Genomic DNA, 10,658 nt, shown 5'->3' on the forward strand with positions numbered 1-10,658 from the left:
CTTAACTGTATCATATCATATGTTATAAATATAAAAACTCCACATTAATTTTTTAACCGCTCTATGTTCATTAAGTTCCCTTTCAAGGGAACTCGAGCTGCGTCAAGCAGTGGGAACGCCTCTGCGTGTGTGCGTCTTGAAGCACGTATGGAATCAGTCCAATGGAGAGACGGAACGTCATAGGCGGGTGACGTCATCGACCAGGAAACTATAAAGCACCCCCAAAACACAAGCGCGACAGCTTCTATGCCTTCAGTAAGCGCTATATGTGGATCTGTCTCAAGTGTTTTTGTCTGTCACTAAGCAGGAGTTTCACTATTTCAAAAAACTATATATATATATATATATATATATATATATATATATATATATATATATATATATATGTTATATTGAGAGACAATGGCGAGCGAACAACAATTTAAGAAGTGTGTTCCTCCCTGCTCGCGCTATTTAACGGGCGGGGATACACACAGCTTATGTGTTGTTTCTTTGGGAGTGCAGCATGCCCAGTCAGCTCTCGAGGGGGATTGGGGCGTGTGCCTCTTAGAACGCTCCGCTCCCGCCGATCACTCTTTGAGGAGAGTGGTTCGGTTCACGATCCCCGCGGATCGGGTCCCGCTTATGCCGAGGCTGAGCGGCGACGTCATTCGTGGGGATCGCAGATGGATCTAACAGTGGGGCTTGAGACGGGCTTTGCCCTATCTCAGCCCTTACCTGTTAGATCCAGTGCCTCAGTCTCGGGTTCGGAAGCAAGCTCTGCGGTTTCTTCCCCCCGAACTGAGGCCCCAGTACTGCAACTATCCAGTTCTGAGGATCTGGATGTTGTTAGTCTGGATGCGGGAGATGTCGATGATTCGCCATCTCGCTCTCCCGAAAGTGAGGAGCTTATGGAGGTGCTCACTCGTGCTGTTTCTAAGTTAAGCATCGAGTGGCCAGCTGTTAGGCAGGAGTCTAGAGAAAAATCTAAATTAGATGAAAGATTTTTGCCTTCCCGTTCTCAACCTCCACGCCGGTGCTTGCCCTTCTTCCCTGATCTCCACACAGAGGTTTCGAGATCGTGGAAAAAGCCGGTCTCTTATCGTGTTTTTAGCCCTCAAACGTCCACTTATTCAAACATTGTGGGGGCAAAATCTCATGGTTATGGGGCGATGCCCAAAGCAGAAAAGGCGCTTGCTAGTCATCTTTCTGCTGAAGCTGCATCTTCTTTTAAAGCACCACTTTTACCCTCTAAGCCTCTTAGAAGTACATAAGCTTTAGTGGGTAAGGTGTATTCGGCGGCCGGTCAAGCCTCGGCGTGCCTGCACACGATGTCCATCTTGCAGGCATACCAGGCTGACTTATTAAAGGATGTGAGTGACACTCAAGAGGTCAGCACTGACGTTGTTCGCGAACTGCGTCAGGCTGCAGATTTATCTCTGAGCGCCACCAAGGAGTCGGCCAAGCTAATGGGCCGTACTATGGCAGCCCTGGTGGCCGCAGAGAGGCATCTATGGTTAAATCTCTCTGGCATGAAAGAAAAAGACAAAGCTTTTCTTTTGGACGCTCAGCTCTCTCCTCATGGTCTTTTTGGTGATTCTGTCAATACTGTCATAGATAGATTTCAGGAAGAGAAGAAACAGTTGGCAGCGTTTCAGAAATGTATGCCTCTTAAAATTCATGTCCCCGGTAATGCTGGGCGGGAGCAGTCCAGGCCGTCAGTCAGCTCCTCACATAGGGCGCAACAGAAGCAGAGTGTCGCGTTTCGCGCTCCCCCTTCCAAACAGTGGGACAAGACGCGGCACTCTCAGCCGAAGTCTTCTGGCAAAACTGATCTGAGGACAGTTATTATGGCCAAGAAGGCTTCGGCAAAGAAGAAGTCCTGACGCCACTGGCGTCAGGATGCTGAGGGTGGTCCTTGCCGTGGGAGAGAGGTGTTCACCGCATTACACGGTGCCCGCTCTTCTTCGGTGCCCTCAGGGGCCCGTTCTGCCAACCCCGCCTTTATGCCGGGGCACAGACGGTCTCAGCGAGCGCTTTCCCGAGGGACGCTCGCCCCCTCTGAGGAGGGTCTCAGAGCAGTTAAGCCAGTCATTCCCTGCCGGTGCGCCGTTACAGGGCGCTGTGTTTGCTGCTCAAGCTACACCAGAGGCCAGTCTCGAGAGACTGGTACCCTTAGTAGTATTTCTGGCAGAGTGGAAAAGCCTTCCAAAAATATCTCAGTGGGTTCTGCACACAGTAAAAAAGGGTTATGCTATCCAATTCAGGTGTCGTCCACCAAAATTCAGAGGGATTCTGCCCACAGTGGTGGGCCCCGAGCAGGCTCTGGTATTCACTGAGCTACAGGAGCATTTCTGCTCAACACCTGAGTGTGATGAATTCACTGACTTGAGCAGGCGCAAGGCGACCATGAGTCGCAGTCGCTTTTAGAAGGCTCACTTGGGTTAAACGCATCTCTGCGGGCCCCTGGGGCAGCTGAGAGCCAGTGTTTGTCCAAGTGTAGTCCGCTCGGTTTATACAAACACTGGCAGGAAGACTAAACCGGAGGGGCAACTGAGCGGCCTCGGAATGGTCATGACCCAGCTGGACCCAGGGGATGGAGTCTCCACTTGCCCTGGCTATAACTGTCGTGAGTCTCGATGGCGGCACGATTGAGTAGAGCGGGAAGATTGGAACAAAGCGTCCTCAGAAGCTTCTGACTCCCAGGAGGAGGTGACGGGTGAGTTGTGACATGAAAGGGAAGCTTGCGCAACGGTCGCAATGTCTAAAAACTCGAGGCACGAATGCCCGTGTAGTCGAGGGTCGCCCCGGCCCCCGTTAAAACACGCCCTTTGTACATGGCCCCTCTGTTGAAGAGGGTTTGGCAGCAGACCGGGATGAACTATAGTCACACAGGGTGAGCTGCTCTGCCACGATCACCTCGGGACTCGATCATGAAGCTAGCGCTGAAGCGGTCACATATGGAGGAAGCCAAAGGCTGCAACTACCATATACCCCAGGAGCCTCTGAAAGTTCTTTCAATGGAACCCTTTCTCACTTCAAACACCAGCTGAACACATTCTCATTGGAGAGACGTGTTAGGCCGAGTCCATCTCCAAAACTGAAAAAGAGATACTCAGCCCGTGGGCGAGATAACTCTCTTCCAGTTGACCTGAAGACCCAACGGGCTCTGCAGCACTCGAGGGGAAGGACCCTGTACTGATACTCCACCCTTACACGCAACACACAGGATGGCCTGCGGTGCGGATCTGAAGCACATGTCTTTCAGGTCGGAGCTGCAGACCGATCTTGGGCCAAGATGGTCACGACCCACCACCTATTAGCACGAAGAACGAGTTTACAACTGGCCTTCGTACTGGCTAGAGGAGCGGCTATATCAAATCCTTTGCCAGCAGGATAAGATAAGCACGCACAAGTCAGGAGCACTGCTCAACACTCGGTGTGATGAATATCACTGAATTTTCAGGAGCACGTCTGCTCAACACCTCATGTGATGATTATCACTGACTTGAGCGGGGTAGCCGAGCCTGAGGTGGGGCAGCAAAGTAGAGAGAGTGGTGTTAGTGTGCTGTGCAACACTTACCTGTCTCCACTAGCGGCAGGGGGCGCGTGAGAAGGCGGATGACCGGGTCCTCGAACGCACCAAGCTGCCTGCTGGCGACCAAGGGGGAGCTGAGGGGTGTAAGGCTATACAGGGTCACACCCGCCAGACTGGCCCTCTTGGGACCCAGGAACAGATGAAATTGCTCTCTCTTTGAAGTGTGGGTACCGCTTGCTCCGCTTTTTTTTTTTTTTTAGGGAGCCAGCGGTGGAACAGACACACACACAACAAAAGGCTCCACCCGGCCCTCACCCGGGGGGAGGGAGTGATCGTGCCACTCCAAGAGCATCTCATCCATTCCTGGGCGGCCCGCTCCGAAATGCTTTCTCTGTCGCTTGCCACCTGGCTTGGCAGCGCCTGGAGCGGGCTGGGCGTCTCTACTGCGGCCAGCTCCATGCTGAGGCCTGGGTGGAGGCTGCTGCGGAGGCCCAGCAAGAGCGGCGGCCGGGGAACGCCCACGGCGACGAGCAGGCGGAGGAGCTGCCACCGGCGGCGGGTGGAGGCAGCAGCTGGGCACCGGGGCAGGATGTGTCGGATTACCTCCGTCTGCGCTTGAGCGGCAGAGAACTGTTGGATGCAGTTCTCCACTGCATCGCCGACCAGCCCAACCTGGGAAATTGGGGAGACCAGGAACCGAACCTTGTCCGCATCCGGCATACCAACCAGGCTGAGCCAACGAAGGTGCTACTGGACCACCACGTTGGACATCGCCAGACCGATCACGCACGCTACGACCCTCGTGCCCCGGAGGGTGAGGTTGGATGCAGTGCGGTGCTCACCTATGAGCGCACAGTCTGGATTACCCTCGTGCATGCCATGGGTGCCCTAGCCTGCAGCAACGCCATGGCATGCAAGAGGAAGCGGCTTGCCCACAGGCTTTGAAAGCTCTGCCCGTTGGAACGGACGAAACTCACAGGCCTTAGGGGGGAGACGAGGATCCCCCCAAAAGGCAGCGGCCGCCTGACACAGGTGTACCTGTGTCGACAGACCTCTCCAATGGAGGGACCCTTCGCAACCCTTCACCGTTCCTCCATCAAGGGTAATGAGGGGGAAAAGCTATTCAGGCAGTTTTTGGCAGAGAAAGATGCTGTTCACCACCTGATAAGCTCTCCATGCATTTCGGGAAAGAAAGGCACTGGGGCGGCGAGCTGAGAACCAGCGCGGCCCGCCCCAAGACACCAAACTCCAGATTCCAACCGAGACTGAACGGGACACGGTGGAGGTTCCACTCGAGCCCGGCAGCCTCGGCGGCCCGTTTCAGCATAGCTGATAATTCTGGATCCGGCTCGGGCAACATTGAACTCCCGGAGGGAGACAATGCAGCCGAGTCATCATCTCTAGAAGTCAGCTCACCCTCCGATGCTGCAATCGACGTCCTGTCCTCCAGGGGAGCCCCGAGTGAAACCGCTGGCCCACCCATTACGGATGGACCAGCAGACAACACAGGAGGCTCCAGTGGTTGCATTGGAAGGGAGGAGTGAGGAGCCCACAGGGAATGGTTACCGGGCGGGACATCCAACACTATCCTCCGGTCACCCGTCCCACACAGCACCCGTGCAGGGTGGGGCATGGTAATGGGGACTCGCTCTCCGCGTTTAACGAAGGCGAGTCTCGCCCTCAACACTGCGACAGTCATGTTCCCACAGTGAAAACATGAGCTGTCCACAAAAGCTGTCTCAACGTGCTGTAAGCCCAAACACGTGACACAACAGCTGTGACCATCAGGGAGAGACAGGGAACGACCGCACCCAGAAATGCACGGGCGGAATGACATCTTGAGAAAGACGCAAACGCACCCGTGTTGCTCTTTCAGAAAATAGGACCTTCACCAGTGCCGGAGCACACAGGGGAATGACCGCGGCAACACTGAACAGAGAACTGAAACAGTGAAGCACTCACTTTTCCGCCCTCTAACCAGCCATCAACACACACAAACATTTAGAAATTTGTTGCTGTTAAACATTAGTTGAGTGCTCAAAGCTCGCGATCACCGCTGCACTCGCGCTGGGAGAGTCTTCCTGAAGAACACCGACACACTCGCTCTCAGAGAGTGCTCTCATGCAAAGCTGTTATTTTGTGTTTGTTTTCATGGACGCAAATATGCATGTATGCACTCTACTACTACTACAACAAATATCCATGCAAGCAACTACTTTAATTTTACCTCAGTTCAAATTGTCAAAGAAAGATGCTAATTGGTGGTGCAAAAGACCAAAACCTATGTTTATTGGTTAAGTAGATGATATTTTCAACCAATCTGTGCATGTGAGTGGGACTAAGCATCAACAATCATTCAAGTTTGGCTCAGAGGAACAAACCGCGTAGGTATCTTTGACGAATCAATGCTGTTTAAAACTTGATGACGCAATCACATTTACTACGGGGTATTGGAATGTCCAAACTGTGAATCTCCTCTTTATGGGACGTTTTAATGCATACAGATTGGATTAGCAGTTCAAAAGTTATTAAAAATTAAAGTTACAGTTATTTTTAGCCTGCGGCGGCTGTATAGGTATTTAAGGGTTAATGCACTTGAAAGTGTCAGTTTTCTGCATAATATTTGACATAAAGTGTCATTTATGAGAGGAATATTTGTACTCAATGTAATAGTAATGTAGCCTACTGTACTTTACATCTGTGTAGAGGACATTGTAGAAAATAACTGTGCTTAATTGCACTGAATGTGTACTTTTAGTGTGCTTCAAATCATAAAAGTGCACTTTAAAAAGTTAATATTTCTTACATTAAAGACCACTTAAATGTATTTTAAGAGAGCACACTTTTATGTTTTTTACACACTTAAGTACATTTTTAAAATGCACTTTGTAGTACCATCTAATTTAACCTATAGATAATTTACGTTTTAATAAACAAAGTTTTAATTAAACATAAATCATTGTTTTTGTAGTACTTCAAGAATACACTTATATTGACTAATATACAGTAGTAAAGCACATGTAAAATAAGTTATTTTAATGTCAGCTTAAGTGTTGAGCAAAATTACATTTGTTAATATGTTAATATATTTTACATTTCTTTAATGTATAATATATAGTGTTTATACTATTTACCATTAATGCACTAAATGTATTTTGCATTTAAACTTTATACTTGCTTACAGTACACTCCAGTACAACTTGTTTAAAATTTGTTTGTTTTGAAACAGAGACTTTGAGATAATAAATATGTTAAACTATTCAACATTAAATGTTCTCAATTTAAATTATCCATCCATCCATCCATCTTCCGCTTATCCAGGGCTGGGACAGCCCTTAGAAAAGGGCCCAGAGCACCCTCCACAGGACGCCGCGAGGGACACAGTCGAATGCCTTCTCCAAATCCACAAAGCACATGTGGATTGGTTGGGCAAACTCCCATGAACCCTCCAGCACCCTGGAGAGGGTATAGAGCTGGTCCAGTGTTCCACGACCAGAACGAAAACCGCACTGTTCCTCCTGAATCCGAGGTTCTACTACCGGCCGTATTCTCCTCTCCAGTACCCTGGCATAGACTTTTCCGGGGAGGCTGAAAAGTGTGATCCCCCTGTAGTTGGAATACACCCTCCGATCCCCCTTCTTAAAAAGAGGGACCACCACCCCTCTGCCAGGCCAAAGGTACTGTCCCCGACCGCCACATGATGCTGCAGAGGCGTGTCAGCCAAGACAGCCCCACAACATCCAGAGACTTGAGGTACTCAGGTCGGATCTCATCCACCCCCGGTGCCTTGCCACCGAGGAGTTTCTTGACTACCTCGGTGACTTCAGGTTGAGTGATGGATGAGTCCAGCTCCGAGCCCTCAGCCTCTTCTTCCTCAATGGAAGACGTGTCGGTGGGATTGAGGAGATCCTCGAAGTATTTCTTCCACCGTCCGACGACATCCTGAGTTGAGGTCAACAGCTGCCCATCTCCACTGTAAACAGTGTTGGTAGGGCACTGCTTCCCCCTCCTGAGGCGCCGAACGGTTTGCCAGAATCTCTTCGAGGCCAGCCGGTAGTCCTTCTCCATGGCCTCACCGAACTCCTCTCAAACTTGTTTTTTTGCCTCCACAACCACCCGGGCTGCAGTCCGCTTAGCCCGCTGGTACCCATCAGCTGCCTCAGGAGTCCCACAAGCCAGCCAGACCCGATAGGACTCCTTCTTCAGCTTTACGGCATCCCTTATTTCCGGTGTCCACCACCGGGTTCAGGGATTGCCGCCTCGACAGGCACCGGAGACCTTACGCCCACAGCTCCGAGTGGCCGCATCGACAATGGAGGTGGAGAACATGGTCCACTCAGACTCAATATCTCCAGACTCCCTTGGGATCTGGTCGAAGCTCCGCCGGAGGTGGGAGTGGAAGATCTTTCTGACAGGGGGGCTCGGCCAAACGTTTCCAACAGACCCTCAAAGTACGTTTGGGTCTGCCGAGTCTGTCCAGCTTCCTCCCCCACCATCGGATCCAACTCACCACCAGTTGGTGATCAGTTGACCACCAGCTGCCCACGTGGGCGTTGAAGTCCCCCAGTAGAACGACGGAGTCCCCAGTATGAGCACTTTCCAGTACCCCACCAAGAGGGCTGGGTACTCTGCATTGCCTTTCGGCCCGTAGGCGCACACGACAGTGAGAGACCTATCCCCTACCCTGAGGCGCAGGGAAGCGACCCTCTCGTTCACCGGGTTGAACTCCAACACATGGCGGCTGAGTTGGGGGGCTATAAGCAGACCCACACATGCCCGCCGCCTCTCACCGTGGGCAACTCCAGAGTGGTAAAGAGTCCATCCTCTCTCAAGGAGTGTGGTTCCAGAGCCCAAGGTGTGCGTGGAGGTGATCCCAACTATCTCTAGTCGGTATCTCTCAATCTCACGCACAATCTCAGGCTCCTTCCCACCAGCGAGGTGACGTTCCACATCCCTAGAGCTCATTTCCGTGTCCAGGGATCGGGTTGTCGAGGCCCCCGCCTTCGACTGCCGGCCGATCCACTTTGCACCGGCCCCTTACAGTCCCTCCTGCAGGTGGTGAGCCCACGGGAAGGCGGCCCCACGTCGCTCCTTCGGGCTGAGCCCGGCCGGACCCCATGGGGAGAGGCCCGGCCACCAGGCGCTCGCATACGAGCCCCAACCTCAGGCCTGGCTCCAGGTTGGGGCCCCGGCTGCGCCATGCCGGGGGACGTCACGGTCCTCATTTTTTTTATGCATCATAAGGGTTTTTGAACCGCTCTTAGTCTGACCCGTCACCTAGGACCTGTTTGCCTTGGGAGACCCTACCAAGGGCATAATAGCCCCAGACAACATAGCTCCTAGGACCATTTGGGTACTCAAACCCCTCCACCACGGTAAGATGGGAGTTCAAGGAGAAGTAATAACTTAAATTATCGATAAGATTATCATCTGTTGCCTCTGCTCTATGAATCCATTTACAAGAGTGTAAGTGCAGTATTTTTTTAAAGGAGTGTCATTTATGAGAGTGGACTGCAGTATAAAATTGTAATGTGTTGTATTTCACATGTATTTAAAATACACTTTCAACATTTCTATACAGTCCAAGAAAGCATTTAGCTTAAAGCACATTTACAAATCTACAAAAGCATGTTTCATATGGTGTAAAACTAGATTATATTGTAATATAACCCAATTATATTCTGTACACACCATTCAGTCCCGTTCTACATTATTTGGCAGAGGTATGACAAATGTACTGTCTTGTAATTTTACCATAACACATTTTCTTTTAAATGAGTCAGTGTTCACATCATACACATAATTGGTTTCTGACACCTCATACACAAACTTTGATGACATATTCAATTGAAATTCCCTACACAATGGTCATCTTGACTTTACAAGCTTCTGCACAACTACACAGCAATTTTTTCCACCATCACTGTCTGAGGCACTGTTCCTGTCAGTTTCATATGAAACTAAGCTCAAGATTTTACACAATGTCCCATCTTTTAATTCTGCAATATAATTATTTATTTTCTTTAACCCTCTGAGGTCTAAGGGGTTTTTGGGGTCCTTGAGGTGTTCTGACATTTGTGCTTTTTTCAGTTATTTATAAACATGTTAATGGCAAAGGTGTAAATTCACTCTATATAGCACAAACGGGGCTACCGTAATATGTGAGCAACATGTATGTACAATGTTGTATTTTTTAGAGAATAATGTTTATGTGTGGTTATTGAAAAAACTAAAACTTAAAGTATCTGAAATAAGGCCACAAAACACATACTAAATATGTGTCCACAAGACTTTTGACTAATGAGTGTTGTTGCCCAGAATTTTTGCTTCAAAATGATCTGAAAATCATCCTGCCTAATCAATTACACAAAACAATACATTGATTTAAATTTTACAAGACACCTTTTGTTTGGAAAGGCAATATACGTGGAGGCGTGTTCACACCGGAGAAGACAAAGGCCGGATAATGTGCCACATACATAATGAGCTGCATATTAAGTAGCCTTTCACACAGGTGTGTCACAGGATCCCAAAGAATGCAAGGACAAAATAAATTATCTACACATATTTTATAATTAGAAATTGTAACCAATTACAAATAGGTTACAATTACAACAATTACAATTTTAACAATATTTCAAGTGTATTACTTTCTAAAAAGTATACATTTTATCATACGTATTAAAAAAGGTAAGTATTCATTGGTTTGAATATTGGAACAAACACTATAATAACATCTTGGTTGATAATTCAATATACCTACTTTATTTTTTGACAAAACATCATACTATAGTATATTTAACTATGAGCAGAAATTGGTGAACAAAAGCGTACCTATTTAATGTGACAGTAGTCTTTTTTTTTTGACAGTAGTCAAAACTTTATAATCTATCCAAAACTAATCACAAAATCTTGTCTAAACATTCATATTTAGTCTGTAACATATTGTGTATGATATATTAGCATATACATGTGAATTTGCAGTTTGTTCCTTATATAGACATTTTATTTCAACATATTTCAGTCTATTTTTACTCATCTTGGTAGGCTAAAGCAATATAGTTTGGATGTGTTCATGTAAACATAACGTTTACTAATGTAGGTGCGAGAGTGAATGAACGGCACAGACACGCGCTGTATA

This window comes from Siphateles boraxobius, unplaced genomic scaffold, assembly GCF_051911475.1.
Source record: "Siphateles boraxobius isolate OS27281-9 unplaced genomic scaffold, OSU_SipBor_1 175, whole genome shotgun sequence".
NCBI lineage: Eukaryota > Metazoa > Chordata > Actinopteri > Cypriniformes > Leuciscidae > Siphateles > Siphateles boraxobius.